This window comes from Sturnus vulgaris, chromosome Z, assembly GCF_052056855.1.
Source record: "Sturnus vulgaris isolate bStuVul1 chromosome Z, bStuVul1.hap1, whole genome shotgun sequence".
Lineage (NCBI taxonomy): Eukaryota > Metazoa > Chordata > Aves > Passeriformes > Sturnidae > Sturnus > Sturnus vulgaris.
The window spans coordinates 2,918,825-2,942,790 of NC_142283.1; the positions used below are offsets into that span (position 1 = coordinate 2,918,825).

General features: G+C 37.4%; 1 protein-coding gene across 1 annotated transcript in view; it reads right to left on the reverse strand.

Annotated features, from left to right (window-relative positions):
- Nucleotides 1-23,966, reverse strand: part of LOC148219562 (uncharacterized) — a 50,903-nt gene that overhangs the window by 13,315 nt on the left and 13,622 nt on the right. The window contains exons 8-12 of the mRNA XM_088156051.1: nucleotides 23,759-23,907; nucleotides 15,898-16,087; nucleotides 10,734-10,900; nucleotides 7,422-7,519; nucleotides 5,408-5,514 (exon numbers count right to left, since the gene is read on the reverse strand). The gene's annotated coding sequence lies outside the window, so the exon portion shown is untranslated. The remainder of the gene's footprint in view (nucleotides 1-5,407; nucleotides 5,515-7,421; nucleotides 7,520-10,733; nucleotides 10,901-15,897; nucleotides 16,088-23,758; nucleotides 23,908-23,966) is intronic.

Genomic DNA, 23,966 nt, shown 5'->3' on the forward strand with positions numbered 1-23,966 from the left:
TTTCTTTCTTTCTTTCTTTCTTTCTTTCTTTCTCTTTCTTTCTTTCTTTCTTTCTTTCTTTCTTTCTTTCTTTCTTCTTTCTTTCTTTCTTTCTTTCTTTCTTTCTTTCTTTCTTTCTTTCTTTCTTTCTTTCTTTCTTTCTTTCTTTCTTTCTTTCTTTCTTTCTTTCTTTCTTTCTTTCTTTCTTTCTTCTTCTCTCCCTTTCTCTCCTCCCCACCCCCTCCCCCCATTACAATTTCTTTCCCCATTTTTCTCTCTTCAAGTCCTTTGCAGTACAGGAAGTCCCTCTTTTTATATTTCTGTTACCAATAAATGGTTTCTATATACAGTGTTGTCACATTTAATCTCATTTTTGTCATAGAATATCTATTTTAAAAGAACTCCTTGCAGTGATACTCTGCAGTAGAATGTGATTCTCTTTTTCTTCCTTCCTGGAATTCTTCCTGGATACCTTCCTTCCTTTGTTATTTTTACAGGTTTTTTGAAGATATATTTGTTACATGAGACTTTTTTTTTCCCTGGAACTCATGGAAAGGCTTTGGGGGGATGTAGTGTTGTAGCACAACTGTGAGCCAAGGCATCAGTATTGAAACAAATAGATGTTGCTGTGATCCAATGAGAAACTTGAACAGAGAGAAATGAGAAACTTCACCCCAGGAATAAAAGAAGAAAACCTCCGTTCCCAGAGACGGATAAAAATAACTTTTTGTTTTTATGCTAGAACAGCTCATCCCTAAAATACCTAAAGTACCCCATAAGTTTGACATGGCCCATGAACGCAGCTGTGGGAATGCTCAAAAGATGGGAGGGACTTCACGATTGCAAATTCCCGGGCGGCTTCTACTCGTGGAAATGAAAAGCCATGAGAGAGCTGTCTCTTGAGAAGAAGTCTCCATGCCATGGCAAGAGAGACTCCTCTCCCTAAGTGAACTGAAGAAAGATTATTTTAGAGGTGGTAAACTGACTGGAAGTTCCAGGTTTTGTCTCTTTACATTGTCAGTGGGAAGGAAAAGAGGGTGTGGAGAAGTGTTCTGAAAGTTTATTCTGATTTTCTTATAAATTTCCTTTTAATTTGGTTAATAAGGTTTTTCTTTATAACCTTTAAAGTTTTGAGCCTGTTTTGCCCTCTTCCTCCTAATCCATATCTCACAGCAGGAAATGAGTACTTAACTTCTGCAAGGTGCACTGACATTTGGCCAGCACTAAACCCACTACATAATTGGTGTGTTGGCCAGGAAACTCAAATTAGCAAACCAAAACCACTAAAATTACAAATATACAAGATCTTACCTCATATTTTTACAGTACATGTAGGTTCAACCATTTGAAATGAAGTTTTATTTGCTCAAAATAATAATAAAGGGATGCATTTCTAAAATTGAAGCATTTGGGGCTATGAGATTTGTGCTTCTATGTAGAATGGAGATATGTGGTAACTTATATGGATTGTGGATGTCTAACTGGAGCCATTCAGCTTGCAGACACACTTTAGGTTCATAATAAAATTCTAATAAATTAAATATGCATATTTTCCTTGTGAAAAGAAACACAGGTAAGGTCTCTGTGGAAAAGCCGTGGTGAGTTTTTTAGTTTTCTGAAGATAAATTTAGCAGTGCCTACTCAGGTTTTGGCATTTTACTTGGCAATTCAGAACACTGATTTCCTCAGAACATCATTCATAACATCATTAAAACATAAATTGTAGGGGTCACTCAATATATTCATGATTTTTTGTATTTGTTGTGTTTGCTGATGTAGTAAACCAATATTCACCGAAGGGCATCTTGATTAAGTCTGAGTCAAAGTGAGGGCCAGAAAGGAGGAAAGGTCTGTGGTATTGGCTGCAGAAATTTATCCCATTAAAACAAAAGATTGTCATTCTATAGAAAAGGTGATTTTGCTGAAAACAACCTTCACACGTGCCCCAAAAGAACCAAACAATTTGAAGGCTCTGAAGGGTATCCCCAAACTCAGCCAAAGTTGTGCCCCACTTTTTCCTCCTTCACATTCCTGCCATGGAGTGAATTCTTCTCTGGTCTATGCAGTAAAAAGTTCTCATTACTCTGAACCAAATTATACATGCTTCAGTATTTTAATTTTGCTAAATTATGAACATTTCCATAAATTTAAAAAAAGAAAAAAGTGGAATCTATGGAAACAAAGGGATTTGTTCATCACATTCTTTAAAATTATTTAAGTAACAAAGTGGATTTTTCCTCACTTCCTTCTACCTTTGCCTCTCTCCTACAATGCTTTGAACTGCACAGATGTCATCTCTGGCTCCAGATTTGCAGCCACAGATCTGGAGACTGCAAAATTAACTTCATTATGTTTGGCTTATTCTTATGGCCTTCCCTAATTTTCTCCTACTGGCTCCTGTTGGGAGCACACTGGGTCAGATGGCACTTGGAGTGGACAAAATGGTCAAATCATACACAGCTTTCTCATTGCCACACAAACTTTTATGGCCTGGACAAATCTCTCTGCATTTGGTAATTTTTCAGATTGGAGAGCCCTAGGCTAATTCAGCCACTGCCTGGAAATGAACATTTAATCATTCTGGTCACCAGCTATAAAAAACTTTCCAGGTTCCTCTATGTGCTCCAGGTCAGTGTGTATCGGATTTGTAAGCCCATCCCATTTCTGTAATGCCCAGTGATGCTGGTTTGTTCTCTACTCCTCTCCTAATAACTCTTAGATTTGTTTTTCCCCTCATCATTGCTTTAGCATTCATGGGGCTATCTATCATAATCCCAAAATATTGCTACCAAGCAGTAACAACTCTGTTTTTGTATGTGAAATTAGGTGTCTTTGTCACCATTCACAGTGCTTTATATTTATGTGCATGGATTTACCAGACACTTTATTACCAGTCACACTGTTTTATAAGGTTTTCCTATAATGTTCCATGCTCAGCCCTGTCTTCACATTTACAGCTAACTTAATACCATCACAAAATTTGGTTTCTTCACTGCTCCTCTCCTTTTGCAGGTAATTTATTAAAAGTATTAAAATCTTCCAGTGCAGGGCTCTGCAGAACTCAGATGACCTCTCTCTGCTGAAAGAACTGGTTATTCCTCCCTGCACTTTGTTTCTTACCGTTTTAGCATTTACCCATCTATTCATGGACCTTCTTTTTTGCACTGAGGCTTCTTAGTTTTCCTAAAGTCTTTGATCAGGGGCTCTGTGTAAAGTCTTTTTGGAAATCCAAATATACTCTATCAAGCAGATAATTCCTGTGCCGTTTCAATTACCATCTCATTTCCTTTTGCTTTTAAGTTGATTGAATATTCTCTACTGCTGTTTGGAATTTCAGTTTTATTTCTCAGTTCAGTTTCTACCAGTGAACCTGCTCTCCACGTCTAAATTAATATATTTTTACCTGCTCTGATATTCAAGGCTCTTTACTGCTTATTTTCTCCTGAGATATTGATTGTGGCCTGCAACCTACTCTTGATAACAGATTTAAATGCCCAAGTGAGACAGCTTGTTCTAAAATCTCTTATTCTTCCTCTCAAGTATTTTGTCATGTACTCCAGAAAAATCAAGCTCCTTTAGATTAAAACTCTCCTTTTTTTTAAGTGTGTTTAAGCAGAGAGGGATGAAGTTTTTAAGACCATCATCTCTAATTCTCACTAATGCTGTCTCATTCATTTTCTGTGGGTCTCCATCTGTCTCTTTGCAGATATTTACCAGTTCTTGTCCTTGAACGGAATAAAAATTGGTTGACACAGCTCTCTTAAGAATTTCTTAATACCATGTTTTACAGACCTCTTGCACACCATGAGTTTTCAGTCTATGACTAAGTCTACAAAAATAGGAAAATAAATCAGCACTTATTAACAGTATTATAAATTATTAATACCAATGTTTCTCTCAAATCTGGTTAGTGAGGCTTGTACTCAAGCCCTCCTGCATCCAGGTCATACCTCCCTCATACCTGACATAATCTGCTGAGTAACCAGGGCTCAGCTGCAGAAACATTTTATTTTTAACTTATTTATCATTGATTTTGTCACCTCAAAACTGACCCATAAAAAATGAAACTTACTGCAAGAAAATTCTTGAATACAGTTTGGAAAATCACCTACTGGTGGATAAAAACAGCTTCTTTCTACACCAAGCAGTTGAACAAGATTTCCCAAACACAGTGGGTAAAGGAGGAGGGAAATATTCAAGATTCTCACAGAATCAATAAAGTCAGGGATATGCTAACCTCACAACAGAGCTTCTCAGGAGTTAAAGAAAGGACAAAGCAAGGCAACTATTAAGGACACAAAAGCAGGAATGAGATTTTTTTTTCCTTTCTCCTTGCATTTCCATATTGATTCTTAGCTGAAACTTCCTCTTCTGTACCTTTTTTATCTGTCTGAGTGCAGCTGCTGGGTTTTCAATACAAACATACATCATGCCCTATCAGACAGCACTGCCTTCAACAGGTGATGGAGCGTGGTGGACCCAGGCAGACACCAAAGCCCCTCATAAATCTTCACATGTGAGAGCAAGAATAGAGCATGAGGAGGATCATAAGACGGGATAAAAAACAAACTTTGCCACAACAATTAAAACTAGATTTTTGCTGGAATTAAAGTGCTCTTCTTGCTCATGTGAGCTGAAATTAAGAGAAAGGGATTGAACAGATGTGCTGCTGTGCCGTGGAGATAATCAATCTACCAAAATGTGCAGCCCTGGCACAGGTAAAGCTGCTAAAGTGGTGACAAAAGGAAAGAGAAATCAGGATAAACAAAAATCTAACCACTTCTTGCAGCACTTCATCAAATTCATATCCTCTCAAATATACGTGGGATGAATTTTGAACCTGGATTGTAGGTTTTTCATAGGCACACACGTTGTCATCTTCAGGAGCTGGGGACAGTGGGAGCAGGGAGATGGAAAAGGGACATAATTCACTCCCCAGAACACTGAGGGGAACTTGCCCTGCTTCCATGCTGGTAAGTAACACTGTGAATGCTGCTGCAGTTTCATATTCTGACTAATATTGCACCCAGCCTGACAGCCATTACCCTGCCTTTGAAGCATTTCCTCCACCCTCTAAATGGCTGAAGGGTTGTTCTTGATAATATTCACTTGACAGCACAACATTAGGTGTGTAAGCTATTGCACCTCTGTGCCTCCTACACATGTATTTTTCTTTTTTTTCGAGACGTAGCCATCATAAGGCAATTTTTAAGATTCAGAGAGCTTTCTTCAATATAAATAATCAAAGGGAGATTTTGCTGACTGAAAGCTTAAAGCTTTTGGGTTTTTTTTTTTCCTAAGTTTACTGAATTGTCAAAGAAAGTTACAAAATATTCGTAACAGATAAGACCTAGAAGTGATGAAATTCTGCTCAAATTTAACTGTAGGCTTTGTTGCAGCAGTGTTTCTGTACTTGTTCTTTACTTACTATGAGGAAGCTCTGACTATGGTTAACCAATGTTGAACATTTTCCTCTTGCAGAATCTCTTCTCAGACATAACCAGGGTGAAAATCAGTGTCTACCAAGACTTCTCCCTGGGGAGGAACATATTTAGTCAAAGATATTATTGGACAAACACAGCCTCCTGTATATATTGTAAATCAGAATTTTTATGGAATGGTACAGTTTTCCCAAAATAAAAAGCAAACAGGTGCATTTAGCACAGTGAGGATAAACAAAAATAGGCCATGCAAAAATCGTAAGAAAACAATCTTGGATTCATTCTAAGTTTCTTTTGTTTATTCATGTATTAATGTTGTTTTGCTAAGCCAGCCAGCAGAAATGTTAGGGCTGGTATTCAGAAACATAACATAAGAGATCCTCCACACCAAAAAAACTCTGCTTTTTCTCTACTTTGGCTATTTACTTGCTAAGTTGCTCTTTGCCACATTAATTAGCACATTAAAATTTAATTCTTATTAACTAGTGAAAGCAGTTGGCAAAACCTTTCTCAGCAAGCATTATCCCATTACCAAGTTTATATTCTTGAAATTTGACACTAAGTGGTATTTTTAACCAGGAGCAGTACAATATAACAGAATACTGTGTGTTTATTCTTCCTGCTAACAAACAGTCAAGGTCATTCAAACCTTTCTGAGATAATTATCAGTATACAGTGTGAGCTGCCAGGTTCTAAGTAACCCTTTCATGGAATTCCTTCTTTCCTTTACCCTAAATTTCTCATTAGCACACATCTGGGGTTTATTAAATTGCTTTTCAAGATTCCTGAAAGAGCACCAATGCAATGTAGTGTCTTACCATAGCCTGTATTTAAATCAATTTAATTCAGTTCTTCAAACCAAGCAGATTTATACAGGTTTAAACAGCTCTCAGAATACACTAAGGATAGACGTGTGTTAACAATGTGATCCTTTTTATCATAAATAAACTGGGGGGGGGGGGCGAAGAAAGGAGAGAGAAATAACACTTTGGAACAGAAGAAATACTAATAGAAAACAAGTCCGATCCTGCTCAAAGTTGAATTATTGTAAGTATTTAAGTAAAGTTTTCCCTAAGGTTTCAAGTATTATTCAGAGAATGCAAATGTTTAAGAAAATCACTTTGGGAAGAAAGCAAGAAGTTTCCCTGACTTTCAAGGACTTCTAAAATAGCTTTAAAGAAAATTGGCATACATGGAAAACTATTTTAGAGAATCTGGACAAAGAGAATCTTCTCCTGCTCAACACCATTCTGCACAGTTAGGGTGTCAGTTTTTTATGCTTCAGAAAACAGTGTACAAAAAAAGTGTACAAAACAGAAATTATCTAATTGTTACTGCTGCAGAGAGCAGGAATCATGGATGAAACAATTAAACCCAATGATTGCTGTGAACTGTGTCTTCTCTTGACAAGCACTTGGAAAGTGAAATATTTGTTTAATTAGAACTATGTGCACTTCTTGAAAAATCAGTGGAGGTTAATAATTTTTCTGTGGTTATTGGAGCCATAGAGGAATAATTGGGGCAACTGTTTAATGGTCAATTTGCTCACTCTATCGGACACCTGGCGTGTTGGGGCTCCTTGCAGGGGGTGGGAGGGTTTGCACTTTTGCTTCCTTTGGTAACACATTTACTCTTTCCTTACAATCTAACAAGTTTTCAGTTAAATCTGCAAATTTATTCTTAACTGAAAGCTCATTAACAACGGGGTGTCCTTCAATACTATCATTCAAGGGTATTTTGAGCATTGAAGATGTACAAAAAAAGAGCAGACTGGAGTGTTTCATGAGATCAGTAAACACCCTCTGGCAACCAAAATTGGATATTTATTATGGCAATTGTTAAATTGCAGTCTGAGATAATGTCAATTTTCTGTAATTTTATTTTAAGAAGAAAAGTGTATCAAGCTGAAATTTGTGATTTTCTGAGCAGCAGAAAGATTAAGAATCTATAGAAAGAATCTGTGAGGTTTGTTCTTGAGCAGCTGTAGGGAATTATGGTTACCTTTATGGTAAAGTGCTTCCTTCAGTCTCATTTACAATGTGTAAATTAGTTTCTACATATTCACCACCATGTTTCAGAGAGATCCAGGGTGACACCTGCTAAAATAAATAAATTTTACCATAAGGTTTCCTTCCTGAAACTGAATCTTTCTTTCTCCCAGCAAGGCTGCATGTTGGGGTTTTTTTTACAAGAAGATACTTTCGGTATTTTGTATCTAGCTTGCTTGCAGTTCACCTTGGAATTTTTAAAAAATCTGCATATTAATTTATTTGCTTTTCAGGAAAACAAACAAATGTTCTCTTACATAAACACTGTAATGGATAGGATTCTTTTTGACTCTATAGCTACTTGATATGATGGAAAAAAAGAGGAAGGTGAAACATTAATCTGACAAAGGTACCAGAATACTGATATAAATCATACAGAAGGTACATATTGCTTGAAAGGTGATGAACTTCACATCAAGATACATAAAGAATATCTTCAGAGTTTAAATAACATCTTGGTAAACCTATTAAAGTGTTTGAATAGCCATGTACAGGTGGCATATCTAATTTTCTAGTACAGGAAATTATAGCTTGGATGTCTTTCAAGTCAGGTCTCAGATGCTGTGCTGATGGTTGAAGTTCCTGAGTCAGACATCAAGTGCAAATATGCGGTTTGCATTGCAGGATCACACTCCTTGATATTTCATTGCTCACAGAGAAAGAGTACCACACACAGGAAGTGATTTTAGCTTAGGTTTTGTTTGGGGATTTTTCTATGGAGGGTTGGGAACTCCTTTCTTTCTTTCTTTCTTTCTTTCTTTCTTTCTTTCTTTCTTTCTTTCTTTCTTTCTTTCTTTCTTTCTTTCTTTCTTTCTTTCTTTCTTTCTTTCTTTCTTTCTTTCTTTCTTTCTTTCTTTCTTTCTTTCTTTCTTTCTTTCTTTCTTTCTTTCTTTCTTTCTTTCTTCCTTTCTTCCTTTCTTCCTTTCTTCCTTTCTTCCTTTCTTCCTTTCTTCCTTTCTTCCTTTCTTCCTTTCTTTCTTCCTTTCTTCCTTTCTTCCTTTCGTTCTTTCGTTCTCTCCTTCTTTTTCACTCTCTCTCTTTCTTTGTCTCTCTCTTGCTTGTTTTTTGGGATTTGGGGTTTTTTTTGGAGGGGTGGTGGGGTTTGTTGGAGGTTGGTCGATTGGTCGGTTGGTTGGTTGGTTGGTTGGTTGGTAGTATTGGGTTTTGAGGCACTGGGGTATACACCTTAAGAATTTCAGACCAGACCAGAAAAATAAATCTTTCATTTCAAAAACCTTCGTGGCTACAAGAACCAGGAGATCACACCACAATATCCAGGCAGCAATAGATATAATGCCACACCCCATTTCTTTACCAAAATGACTGATATAGTCTTGAATACAGGATCATTATTAATCCATGAGCTCTCCTTAGATATTACATAACAAACCACCCGAAGTTTTAATCCTGTGCTGGGAAAAGCTTTGTCAGATGAATTGTTACTGAAATCTTGGTTTCCTGGGGAAAATCTGGAATGTTAAGCTCTGTGCCAGCTTTCCAAAAGAGAAAGTACCTAGGGAGAATAGCAGTTGGATTCCTAGTTGGATACCAGTCCCTGTAAATGTAGCAGAAAAGGCTGCAAGAGCCTCAAGAAAGTGACAACGGAATAATGCCATTTAGAAAATCTTACAATGTGTGGCCTCCTAGAAACATTTTTCAGGAACTGGTGTTCAGCTCCAAGCTGGAGTCAGAAAGTGTTCTCCTCCAGATGTTCCCAGCTCAAAATTTAATGTCTCTGAAAGGCTCACTTTACCCAGATTTTCAATTTTCTTTGTCCAACTTAGAGAAGAACAAGAGATGCAGAAAAACACACAAAAGTAAAGAAGAATTAATATGTATGAGTTAATGTTAATATGCTAATAGTATGAGTTAATTATCTCTTCTGGCCCAGACTTTGAGAATCCATTTAAGATACAATATTACCCAGAGCAGATAGGATGCTTTATTCTAAAAAAAAAAATTAAGCATAATTAATATTTAGTAAAAAGGAAAGGCTGGGTGATTAACTTACAATTTCTTTAACCTTTGCACAAATGAACACATTACTGTCAGTTGTTTTCTTACATGTGCTTGTTCATTTCATAGGAACATCTTACAAATGCATTTCTTACTCTACAAGAGACAAAACTGGCAAATACTAAATTTTAAGTAGGTGATATTCATGGGAATGAATTCCAGATTCCGTAAGGATCACAGTCTCAGTAGAAATTTGATTCTAGCAGTTATATTTTCCTAGTGAGCTGATGAAAGCTGATGATCTCTGCTGTGAGAGGGATTCCCCAAAGGGCTGAGTGTTGATCTAACTTTGAAATTACACACTGAAATTTACTTCAACAGCATGCATGGAATCTAATCAAAAACTGCCACCACAAATTCAGGTTTTATGAACAAGTGCTGACAGCTACTTATAGATATTGAACAGACCAGCAGCAGTTTGTAACTGTTTTATAGAGTATAGACTTTAAAATAATCAAATGTGAGAAGCAAGGGAGCAGAAAAATCTTAGTTTACTCTTTTAAAAATTATCTTCTCAATTTTAGAAAGTATGGCTTATTCTGACTTTACTCCAACTTGCTAAGAACCAAGAGAATCTAAAAAAATACAGGGAAAAAAAGCATTCATTCTAAGTATGTTAATCTCCAATTTGCCAAAAAAGAGTAAGAAAAGAAACCCTAATCCCTTTGAGTTAAGGGTAGTTTACTCATTTTTCAGTCTTTTGGGGACAAGATACAATCAATTTTTCTGGGGAAATTACATTCATTTTATATTTATTTATATACATACATAAGCATGTAATATATATATAAAAGATAGATAGATAGATACAGAGATACCATGCAGTCCATAAAGTGAAAAGATGGAGTGTGCATATTTTATTAGTAAAAAGCTATAATAATTTTTATTACTCAGCTTTTTCATCTTTACAATTTAGGAGTGTCAAATCACTGAAAGCATTTCATTCAGTGAAATCAAAGCTGCAAGAATTGTGTAATAAATACTAAAATAAATGTGATAAATAAATGTGATAAATAAATGAGTTCCCTGAGACTCAGGGAATAACAGATTATTAGGAAACCAATCTGATGATTTTACTTTTAAATCATGAATTTAAAAAAACAAGTATTTAATTACACTATTGGAAAGGTGTGAAAATTAACTCCTAAGGAAAGAGGTAGTTATATCATTAATTCTCCTTTGCTTTAATTAAGACTAGCAAGGTAACTATGTTTCTTTTGTGAAGGCAATAAAGGAATTTTATCTTTACCTGATGCTGTTGCTATGCCTATGTAAAACATAATTTTAGAAGAACAGATGTGTGTTTAAGGATATTTTCCAGAAATAAGTGTCTCAAAGTGCCAAATACTGTCTGAAATTCAGGATAAAGCTCTAAAATAAGAAATGTATTCTCTTCTATATTTGAGTATCTCCAGCCTGTAGAAAAAAAGACAATAGAGAGCTGAATGAGTGAAATTATAAATTAACAATTTCCAAAGACTCCATGATTTGCAACAGAAGCAATTGCTGGTTTAAGGCTATTACAGAATTACATTACTGAAATGGATCACTCAAATTTGACAGTCCAAATAGATGCATTGAAGTCCATAAGACAATGACAACATAATGAGCATTACTTAATGACATCACCTACCTTCATGATGTTAAAAAATATATAAAAGGTCTGAATTCCAGAAAGTCCACTGACATCTATAATTAAAGTGTCATGTAAATCACCCATTTTCCCTCTCTTCCCCTTTACAGTTACAGGAACGACAAAAATTCAATTAAACAATACCATAAGACCAGTTTAGGGCTGAAAACTACAGGAAAGCACAAAGGAAATACTGCCTGCTTTGGAGACTAAAACAATTTCCTAGCCATGATGTGAGCAATTCCACAACTTTTCCCCTTAGAAACAGATTTGCCAAGGTATATTTAATTTCCTGGCACAGGCTTGGCATTCCTCGTGCCTTTTCCTTCAGCTTCCTGTGGAAATCTGTGTCACCATCTGTCCTTTCACTGATCAGCTCTTCCCTAATTGTCTCTTGTGTGGGCACACGAGGTATTCACCAGGTTGTCCTAAGTTTCTCCTTATGGAAACTGGTTTTTCTCTGCCCCACCACTCCACTAAGACAGGCAGGAAGCTGCTCCAAAGAGGCTTTCTGTTCCAGATGGAAATCCCTGGACAGCTGAGGAAGTCTCTTTAGGAGCTTCCAGGAGTCCAGACTTAAATTTCACAACATTTCAGCTTCAAACCTTAGTTCTGTTTGTGGGCAATCCAGGTGGGTTCACCATGGTTATGTGATTTATAGGGAAATTGTGACAATCAGAACATTAGAACATTAAACATCATCAAGCTTCCCTTTCGAGGCATCTGAACTACACGCCCTTCCTGAAAATAAAGCCTTCAAATTATAATCCCTACTGTTCTTAAAACTTTACCATAGATCTAGGCAACTAAACTTCTTCACATTATGTTAAAACTCATTATGTACGTCAATGATTTTTTAAAAATTCCTAAATATTGAATAACAGTTTTACACTAAGGTAGTCATACATTTTTAATAACTCTAAATGGTATCATGAAATTATAGAAATAATTTCTATAGCTTTATATATTTTATGAATATGTGTATATATGAAACACTGTGAAACGATCTGACCTAGATTTTTATTTTTCCTAAGCCACAAGTTTGTTCCTCATTTCATGACTGTGGACAGTGGGAAAAATGAGTGGTCAGTAGTATATTTAATTACTTTGGCACTAGTGTGTTTCAGAGTTAATTAAAAGATGTTAACATATTTTCCCCACAGGTGGACATGAGAAAAAAAGAAATTAAATCAGGAAAGAGAAATTTCTTATGTTGCTTCTTTGTATTTTCTTCACTCGCCTTTAGAAACTCACTCCATGTTATATTTACCAGAATAAAACGTGATGCATGAAGGGGAAAAAGAAACACTTATTTCTCTGTGAATTTGAGCACAGATACTAAACAAAATTTTAAAATTTATCCCAGACACAAAGTATTACACTCTTCTTCCTTCCAGAGGAGAGCCCAACAGCCAGCAGTGCATGATCCCAAATCAATATCAAGCTTGACAGGACACACAGCTGATCAGCTGCACCAATTCTTCAGGAAATGTTCCTCCTCCTCCTCCTCTGAAGTGATGAAAGAAACAGTATCAATACCACTCTGACAAATCAGCAGTGCAAAATATGGTAGGAAAAAGCCTGTTTCATACTGTTTCTTGCCATTTTATTAAAGATCAAATCAAACTTGTCTATCCTCAGTGCACCCTCTTTACCCCAACACAAGAAACATAAAAATCATATTTTAAAGCAAGGGAGAGTACCCATCTTTTGCACTGATGATTGACAGAAATCCCATTTCTGAAAGCTGAAATGGCAGATGGCCTTTCTTGATCTTCATCAGATGGATTTGTCATAAAAGGAAATGTGTCCTTTCATTTGACATCCTCTTTCCCATTGATTTCCAGATGACAAATAACTGGAAATGCACTGAGAAATAAACAAACCTTGGACTTTGTTTCATGAGGACTGGGGATTTTCTTGAATTTCAATTTAATTTTCCATTAAACGAAGATATACTGTAATACAGTCAACTTCAGAAGGGGTTTGAAAGAAGTCCTTTAATTTCCCCATACAAAAAATGCATTTAAAAGCTGAACTTTTGAAGAATGCCAATGGAGTTATTGCTGGAGAGTTCAATCTGAAGTTGTGGGCACATACTGTGGTAAAGATATTTACCTTCTTTCAGTATTATTATTCAGAACATGGTTTTAGTATTGGTGTCTTTCTCAATACTTGCATTTCAGAATACAATTATCTATTTTAAATGGTTGGATTCTAGGTTTTACTTTATATTTTGAATCAGAGGGAAAGTTTCTGCAGAACACAAGGACACTACAATTTCTTAAAGGGTAAAAAAGCATCATCCATGAGCATGTTTAACCATTAAAGACAAGTTACAGTCCAATTCTGCTAGCTAGAACAAACAGTTTCCTCTACACCCAGCCTTGGCACTGATTCCAGGAATTTCTACTGATTGGTTAGTACTTCACAGTTCTTTATAACACAAGTATGTCATGTCCATTAAATTCAATTATTAGTATGAGTTATAGACGAACATTAAAGCTCCATCCTGAATTTGTTTGCTCTTTAAAATCCCTTTATTCCTCATCTCTTCTGCACATGGGTCATAGAGACCCACCAGGTGCATATCATCATCAAAATATAATTTATTTGAAGACCACAAAGCAATTTCGATCTAGGAGTTCATTTTTTAAAAGGTTTTTGAAGTGGGTACAAGGAATGTCAAAGCTATTAGGCTGAAAACATTTGATAAAACAATTCATTATTTAATCGAGGACATGTTTCCAGGAAAGTGGGAGAATTGCCTCGTAATCCAATATGTTTCCATCAACCAGATGAGACCACTAGAACTTTTCCAATTGAAAAGATGCAGCATTGAAGCTGTAATTGTGATTTATTTATATCCAAACTAACTCTCTGAATTGAATTGAACATTGTAGTTGCAGAAGTGCAGAACTCCAGCACAGAAACTTTTATCAGCAGCCATGGCAGATGAGTTCTGCAGTTCCAATTCTGGGCAAAACCAAAGAGATTTTTCTGCCTGCAGCATTTACAGGAAGCCCTATTTTTAAGCAAAGGTTGACAAGAAGAATTTCAATCTGAAAAAACTTCCAAGATTGAGAGGGGTGTAAAGATATGATAAAATCTTCAAGTATTTAAGAAGCGGAATTAAAAAAGAGAATGGTTTTTCTTCAATTCTGCAGCAAATGGGTTGGAAAGTATTGGCCCTGTGTTGTAGCACAGAAGTTTCTGAATTGCAGTATAAAGAAGAGCACTGGAATAAATGGGGAGAAGCTGCCCCATGACTGGAGAGCCCAAGAAGTGGTTTGAAAAATCAGACACTGAGGACTGATTGACATCAGAGCAGAAGCTGTATTTCCTCAGAGATTTAGATCCAGACAAAGGAAAAGCAAATCTAAAAAAGTATGTAAGCATGCTGGTTTGTTTAAATCCAAACAGGTTTATTGGCAGATATATTTTCTCTCACACTAGAGCCTATGACAGGCAAAGCAGTAATTTACTGACGGGACAATCTGGTCCTGGCAACCTTCTGCAAAATTTTGAATTACCTTAATTTGAAAAATTGATTCGAGACAGGACAAGGAAAGCTTTGGTCCTGGCACAGCCTAACCAGAGTCAACCTCCCATATCAAAAAGTTCCTACTTTTCTCCCCAAATTGAGAGTTTAACACCTTTGCATTATAGGAACATCCAGGGACCATTTCTTTTGGTAGGAGTAGTAAAGCAAACCAAATCTCACATCCTGGAAGGAGAGTTATAGAGAAAATTTGCATTCAAGCTCCCTGAAGAAAAATTAGGACTGATTTTAGGAATTAGGACTGAACAAGGGAGCAGTGGTAATGCACATAAATAAATTTAAAACCAAGAAAGAATTGTAAGAATAATTGAAATCTTTAGAATCTGCTAATTATCAGTCCAGGTCTAAGCATTACAGAGAAGGAAATAATAATGTATTTCAAATTGCTACATTCTTTGATTTCTCACCTTTTCCTCATGTCATTCTCATGCTTCCACTGTTCCACATGGGGGTTTCTCCACATTTGGGGTCCCCACTGCCAAGCCTCTTCCCCATCCTTTATAACCTAATCCCTGCACTCTTCCTCTACCTCCATTTCTCCAAATCTGCCCTTTCTACCAAACCAAGACTGGATTTTTTAATGCTGCATTGTAGTGTTCACTCAACACAGAAAACCTACTTATTGCATTTATCTTAATAAAGATGTACCTATGTAGATGATATATAGATGATATAGATGATATAGATAGATGTAGATATAGATATAGATAAAGATAGATATAGATATAGCTATAGATATAGATTATAGATATAGATATAGATATAGATATAGATACAGATATAGATATAGATATAGATTATAGATATAGAGATAGAGATAGATATAGAGATAGATAGATAGATAGATAGATAGAGATTTAAAAAGCAACCAAAAAACCCAACAAAAACAATAACACCAAAAAAACTTCCCCAAACAAATTCATCATCACTGTCCCCCTGTCCTTTCCCATCAATAACTACTGAAAGCAAAGTGAAACAGACCAGTTGAACTCTGACTACTTTTCTTCATATATTGCCCTCTCCTTCAGACTCTGGCTAACAAATCCATTACTAAGTCTCTCCTCTGCACTGGGATCTCTCATGAATGACTCTCAATCCATGGGTTATTCTTTTCTTCCTTTTTCGTTTTTTTTTTTTTTTTTTTTTTTTTTTTAAAATAGGTGTGAACATATGGCAGTGGAGCAATTCCTTGGAGAATGCATCAGATTTACTACTCACACACAAGCTGTCTGCACAGTGTGTCTGACGTGCAGCTGTGCAGGGCTCAGGCAATGAACTGCAGAGCTGATCTCCAGAATACCACTGCTCAGGAGTTCAGGATGTGGGTGGTGCCAAGAGAGCTGCTGAATTCCTGAAAATCCTACATTTTACCAAATAAATCTGGATTTGAGGCAAGTGCTGGCATGTCCTGGGGCAAGAAAAGGGAAAGAACATGGTCACAATATTGTCACCTTGAGTTATACCTATTTCTTTTAATTCTCCAGTTCCTCCACAGGTTTTGTCAGTTGTGCTATTGCCATAAGGACAACCAGCTGCCATCCTCTGGATCTGCAGCTGGATTTTGTCCCCCACACACAAGGATACATCTCAGTTCTCTCCTACTCTGTAAATTCCTCCAGTCTGGTCTTATTTTCTGCTTAACACAAAACCTTCTCTTTCCTTTCTTCACAGTCTTTCTATGAGAATTCCCTTTAATGCTTGCTCCATTCTTGTTGGGATTCAAGACACAGTGAAGCTGCTGTCTCTGGTGTGTAAACTGCAGAAGTAATTCTTGACCCTAAAATCCAGATGGTTTGTCACCTCCTTGCTGATGCTCCCCTAAACATGCTCTCTATTTTGTGTGAAATAGGAAAAAAATTAAAATCATGTTCTCCAGCTCTCCAAATTTTCACTGAAGTTACAAAAATTGATTAGTTTTAAATCCATTGTGTTAAAAAGAAAAGGAAATTTCATTGAGGCATGGTGGACTCCTTCACCTCTGCTTCTGACTGCCAATTCTTTGCTTCAAAAAGAGGAGTCTCTTTTTATTATGCACTTACAACAACAACAGTGTCTCCTGCTGGGATTTCAAAAATCTATGTTTTAAATAAAGTCAAGTAAGTGACTAAACAGAGGAAAGGAGAGCAAACATGAGAAATTGCTGCTTTTGAATTAAAAGATAACAATGTCTATTTACTTACATAACCAAATGTGAACATGCAAATAGAGTTTAGAGCTTTTATACAGCTTCTACTGGTTAGAGATCTCCACCCAAAAATGTGTAAAATAATTGCACACTGTCAATCCATCTGCAATAGTATGTTTGGCTTGGCAGTTCATTAGTCCTTCTGAGTTCAAATGCTACAATTCTGCATATTGACAGGATTTTTCTTCTTGTATTATTAACTAAGCCATGGAACACTCAGGTACTGAGAAAACAAGGCAGCAGGTAAAGCATTAGCTCTAAAATAATGCAAATACATAATCATTCACACACACATCTCACTGCATAGTTTGCTTTGCAGATTGCTTTACAATTGCATCACTTCATTATGTGGTGTTCCCCCCCAATTACTGACAGGAACCATTAGACAGGCAGTCAATCAAAATATGCCAGCATCAAGGAGGTTTCAGTGTTGGGAGGAGGAAAATGAAATGAAAACCAAAATACCCTTCCTGACTGGGATTTTTAAGTGCATCCTTTATGAAACACTAAATTGCAGATGGCAATCTCTGCGACCTTCCAGTAATTAATATTAGATCCTTAAGGAGAATTTAACTGCTCAAAGAATGAGAAGGAGGGTGGCTCTGTATGTGCTGAAGTGACCACAGCCATACATTGGCAAACACAGTGCTGTGAGCTGGTGTGATCATTTCTCCAGCCCTCGGGCTGAGACCACCAGCTGGCCTCCAGTAAAGTCCCCTTCTGTCTTGTGCTCTTGTATGTCAGATAAAGGATGGAGGTCTGACAACTGCTCTGCCAAAGGAGAAGGTGATGCCCCTGGATTCCACATTTGTGCAGCATTTATTTAACATATGGAGGGATTCAATATGGAAGACAAATCAAATTATAGACTCTACTTATTGTGAATAGACACTTCTAAGTTACTGGTAAACGTAATGGAATGCCCCAAAGCTGAAATAATTATTAGGAAGATTCATTAGAAGAAAAGTCAGAAAATGCATGGATCCAAAATCTATTTGTTTTCAAAAAGGAAAATCTCTTTCTCTCTGTCTATAATACAGTAAAACAATTCTGGAAGATTCTATACTTGCAAAGGTAAAGTTCTTCATGCTTTATAACATTGTAAATGTTACCAGATCTATGAAATGTCATGGGAATGTAATTTTAGATTGATTTGAAAGATGCAGTGGCATTTCCAAGAGTCCTAACTGTCTTAGCAATAAATCCATAAATGGACTTCAGGGTTAGTTATTGCAGTGTCTATAACTGGTTTGACACTGTCTTAAACTTGAGTTATGCATCCTGATCTCAACAAAGCACAGACAAAAAGTTAAGGGCTCCACAGGTGCTGCCAGTGTTCAGGCCCAGAATAATTTGAGCATATCATGGATTTTGTGCACTCTGTCCCTCCCTAGGCAGGCATCTAGATTTCTTTATATTAAAAGGGTGGAAGAAAATCAACAAAAAAGATCAACTGCCCAGGAAGTTTGCATTCAGGACATGAAGAGCCCATATATTTAGACCTAGGAGATGAGAAATGCTCCCACACCTGACTTCTTACAAAACTGTGAGCCATGAAGAAATGCAACTAAACTGCCAAAATAGAAACACAAAGGAGAATTCCACCCCCTAGCACCAATATTTTAGTCCCTATCTTTTTCCCCTTCTGAATTTTCTTTTGCATATAAATCTCACAACAAAATGAGGATTTCCCGGTTAAGACAAAAGAGAACTATAAAATGTCTGGAGTCAGCAAGGTAGAACATCTGTTTTCAACTCGCTGCTTTCACAGAATTAGAAAAAAAAGGATTGCATACTCTTAAATTTGGAAAGTTTCCTAGATTTTCTGGGAGCTGCTCTTCAATCTGCTCTGCTGAAGTGGCCCTGATTTCATGGTGAGTTGAAAAGACTTCAGCATGGACTCTGCTGTCCACAGGGCCCAGGGGTGCTTAGGGCAAAATCCACATTAAACGTGGCTCAGAATTATTAGCACAGCCATCAGGATAGTAACAGTCACCATTTCAGAGCTAATGGCTGTTCAGAAACCCTCACTGTCAGAGAGCTCCATCGGGAGGAGGCAGTGTCTTCAGCTCAGTGATGATGTGACCACATTTTGGGGAGCTGCTGCCATCAGACAGAACACTACAGTGAATACAAATTTCCCCCACCTCAGCTGACAGCCTGAATCACTGGGCCAGGCACAACACAAATCTCTGAACTGAACTTTCCCAGTTTTTTTTCTCTCTACAGCCCTGAAAGGCCTTCCCAGAAAGCTTCACCCTACATATTTGCATTTTCAGGAAATGTTTGGCTTCACCACTCACTTTCTTGCCAATAGCACACACCTAAAAAAATTCTTGACAGTGTCTAAATTTTCTACGTAAGCAACACATATTAAAAACTTGTTTTTCTAACATTTGTAGTTCCATTCAGGACACTAACTACGCATTCATAGGGACATGACTGCACACCACACAGGTATAAGCAAAGAAAGCCATCTTAGGATGGTTTAAAACCACAAACCCAGCTCTGACAGCTAATCCAAGGGAAGCCAAGAAGCAGGAGTTGTTGGAAAAGGTCCACATTTGTGTTAGCAAGTTGATTTCTTTATTGCTTCAAATAATGAAAGAAATATTCAACACTATTCATATACGTTGAGATTTTCAGAGAGGCCCTGCTGAGGTTTCTTCCTGAGAAAACCCCAGCCAAAAATAGCAATATCTGAAAGTAGTTGAGTGCCAAATATTGTGCACTGGAGTTTTGCCATTTACCCCTGAGGGTGCAGCAGTAGGCACAGAATCCTCAGGAAACTACTACACCCTGCCAATCACAGCATTTATAAGGTGTATTTTCAGTAGGAAGAACAAAATACATAACCCTAGTTATTTTAGTACCTCCGTTTCAAATATTAAGGCAAACAGACCTTTTAAGAATAAGCACAAAGAGGAAAGCAAATATCACCCAGGCAGCCTACTATGAAAAATGTGAGCTGACCTGAAAAGAGAAAATGCACCACAAGCTGGACATCAGTTTAGGCACTGCAACAACACAGTCCTCATTCTGCAGTGGTGGTGGTGGCCTTGTTGGCTGACAAGAGATACTGATAATTCCATCATAAAACTTTATTTTTTATGGTCTGGGCCCCCAGAAAGCTTTCCAGCGTGCCATGAATTGATGGGCACATGTTTTACTGCAAGTTGCTGACTGGTTCCCTTGCACCCAGAGGGAGATTTCATGCTTGCATAAAGGAGGGATCTCGCTTAAGACTCAACTTTAATGTGGCATTAAGGTAATTTATCTCTTAATAGGATGCAATATATCATAGAAGATGGATTAAGCAGAGGTCAAATAAAGACTCTCTCAACTACAGACAGGTCCCTCTGAAGCAGCAGCAAAGTTCTCCCACACTGAGATCACATCCCATGAAAAAACACTCGTGTCCAAGAAAACCAAGTGAATTGTGTTGTATGCTTTCTCTCCCTTTTCTTTTTTCTTTTGCCCTTATAAGAAAGCAAACACAGATAGAGATAAGTTGAAAATGATGGCATGTCTGCCAGCAAATATCTTGATGCCAGTCTAGCTGGGAACGACTCTTTGAACACACAGGAAAGGAACAGTTTCCTTAGCAACCACGAAAGCTCTGAGAACATCTCTCCTGCTCTGTGCCTGCTCTGCCCTTCCCCAGCACAGTCTGCCACCTGCCACTCACGGGTTGCATTCAGTTTAACATTTTATGAGGTTCACAGGGGATGATTCCTACCAGTGGAAGAGCCAGTAATGCTAAAAAGGTTGGGAGAGGGCTGGCAGGGAGGGAAGCCATCCTCACAGTGAGGGGGGCATGTGGCTTGCACACCCTGGGTGTAGAAGAGGAGGAGTTCTCAGGTTGATCAAGGCTGATCCTGTCCTTTTCAAATGCCAGATCCCTCCTCCAGAGAGCCTGGGCTCTGCCCCAGTTTTGAACCTCTTCTGCTCACCTGCCTTTGCAAAGCAGCTCCGGGGCTCGGCTTCTGCTTCCTCCCCTTTTATGCAGCTGCTACCAGAAGGTACAAGATAATATCTACATCTTTTTATGTTTTCAAAGGTCTAGCCAAATGTTAATCCATGCGTTTGATCTTTAGATGCTGGCACTGTCCTGTACATCCCAAACTGTCCTGGAAAATTAACTGCCTTGGTTGGAGTTTCAAGGAGAGGCAAGGGGATGGAGAGGAGAAAACAGACGAACTTTATCACCAAAAGCCCCCCACATTATTGAGTAAAAATAATATGATTTTTCTATTTTATCTCCCTTATTTTTTGCCATATCCAGACTTCCTAATTCGTTTTTTTCCATTTTGTCTGTTTTAACTTGAATGCATGAATTCAGATTGCCCCACATATTTATAAAACCTTCAGCTAATATATGCAAATATTTCACTTTCTCCACTAAAAAAAGTGGTGCAGAGCCTCTGTAGTACAAGTTATTTCTCTTTATCAGATGACATTTTTGATGTGGGGCTGTACAACAGGCAGCATATAGACCAGCAATAATGCTACTACATGCTAGAGCTGGAATTCCACAGCAGCTTCATCCCTTTTTTTCAGCCAACACAAAGGAACTGAAATTGCTGGCATACAACCAGCAAGGAATTCCTCTTCTCTTCCTGCTTCTGAGGATATAAAATTGGTTGCATCTTCCCATGAAAGCTTACTAGGGAGGCCTTACACAGGCTATACCCTGTGTAAAGAAGATGTAACTTTAGGGATACAAAGACTCAAAATACACAAAACTCTCTGCTTTCCAGACGTCTTAGAAATACCAGATTCTGTCAGTAATGCCAGAAATAACCTATGAAAATGAGATGTAACTGACCTTGCTTTCACACCTGACATGTGAAAGTCTTACACAGAGAAACAATCTCCATTTAAAAACCTAAACTAAGCTTCCTCCTCGAGTTTTAAAAGTGAAGCATCCCACATGATGTGGTAGCATGCTGTAAGTCTGTTGAAAGCCTCATTGAATTTCATATAGTAAAAAAAAAAAAAGCCACAGAAAGCAGTGAAACTTACTGGCTTTAATCACACAGCAGTTTTTGCTAAAATATCCTAATGCTTCTGAGAGATGTCTGAATGAGACATGAATATAAAGAGACAAGATAGGAATCCCTCTTGACTTCAAACCATCTGTGAAAAATTTCTGGAAGTTGGTTAGGCGATTATATCCCTGGATGCTTAAATCTCAGCAGTATTCTATCACACACATTCCTGAGGCATCCATTTGGAAAGACTGATCTCATCTGTCCCTAACTGATCAATCTATGCAGGCCCCCAGAAATATCACACCGTGTCAGTTGGGTTTTCAGAACTTAAATGACTGGAGAATTTCCAAATCCATGTTCCAAACTGTATTTCCCCACTTGCTGAAGCACTCTGCAGGATCACAGCTCTCAGGCTGAGAATGCATCCCTCCACTGTCGTGAGCTAATCAAGCATAACATCAGGCAAGAATTATTTATAAAAGTTCATTTATTATAGAAATTTATCTTGTGCTGGCTTTGACTGATAGTATCAAAATGACTCCTTGCTTCTGAAGGTTCTGCATTTTCACATGTGCTTGCGAGGCTATATATGTTGTTATTATGAAAAAATCTGCATTTTTTAGGTGAGGAGACTCCTCTGATTTTCCAAACCAGACACAGAGTCAGGACTGTTCAAATAGCAGAGAAAGGGAAACAGCCTTTACTGTGCCCTCTCCTCTTCCTTCTCTCAGCCTTTCTTTTATCCCTCCTTCCTTTTTCTCAGACACAGAGCACTGACAGCATTGAGAAAGTGAAAAGCGTAGATAAGGAGCACAGCTGAGCTTGTGAAGGATGTAAAATTAACATTGATTGAGGTAAATCAATCAATCAAAAGCAAAAAGGAGATGAACTGTCTGCAAGGGAGCGACAGTGGAATGGGAAATGTGCTAAAGTAGGGAGGGGAGAGCACAGGAAGAGGGGAGATGCATTTACAGAGCAACAGATTTCCTGGTCCCATAGTAATTAATGGGAATTTTGATTTCAAGAGTCAGGATATTACCCATGTCATTTAAATAGCAACTGGCAGATGTTTAATCTGCAGATGGGAAGAAAATTAGATGAAAGATGAGAAAATAATGTCCCTGTAGCTGTGTAACAATGCAAAGCTGTTCCTCACTCGTAGGTGTCCAAAATCCAGCACTGCTATTTTGAGTTTATTGTTTTGGTTGTATTTGGTCTGTTCCAAAGCAGTGACCTGATTATTAACCACACATTTGAACAGGAGGGAGGTGCATTCTCTTTAGGTGGCCTACAGTTCTCACCATATTCTAAGAGGGTGAAAATGACAGGAACTCTTTTTACCCAAAAAGGAAGATAACTGTAAAAACAAATACACTTCTACCACCACGGGTTCCAGAAAACTTAATAAAACAAAAGTATATACATGAAAGTGAATGACACTGATAAAAGTTGAAATAAAACCCAGCAAACAGAAGGCTGAGAGGAAATATTTCCATGTCATAGCCTTCTGAAAACCCATTACTTTCCACTAAAGTTTTACCAGTATTGCAATATTTATAAAAACTCCTTGAACAATGTTCCACAAATATTGTGAAAAATTCATGAGTTATTCCCCATCACTAATTCATATCCCCTTCTTCTCTTTCTCATTTTGGATGAATTTTTAAGGCTTTTCTTTGAACAAAACAAAACAAAATAAAAACAGACAACAAAAACTAAAAACCTCAGATTGACTAGAGCACCTCATCATAAGATGTACTACTGTCCTCCAGTTACACACTTGTCATCATTTATCACCCTGATTACTCTAAGACTCCTGTTCTTCCACAAAGTAAAATTACCAATTGTGAAGTAAAGGTAACATGCCAGTAACCCAGAATATCTTCTCACACTCCCATACCTGACTTAATCCAAGATCTTCTTATTTTACTGAATTAGCAGGTAACCTTCTTAGGCAACCAAAGAAGACAAAAATCTATGTGGAACACTCTTACAAATGTCAACAACCGTCATTGTGTTGGCAAATGCATCCCAGAAGCACAGAGGACCCTAAAAGAGTCATTACAGAGTAAACAAGGTATTAATGAATAATGGAAAGGCTGAACAAA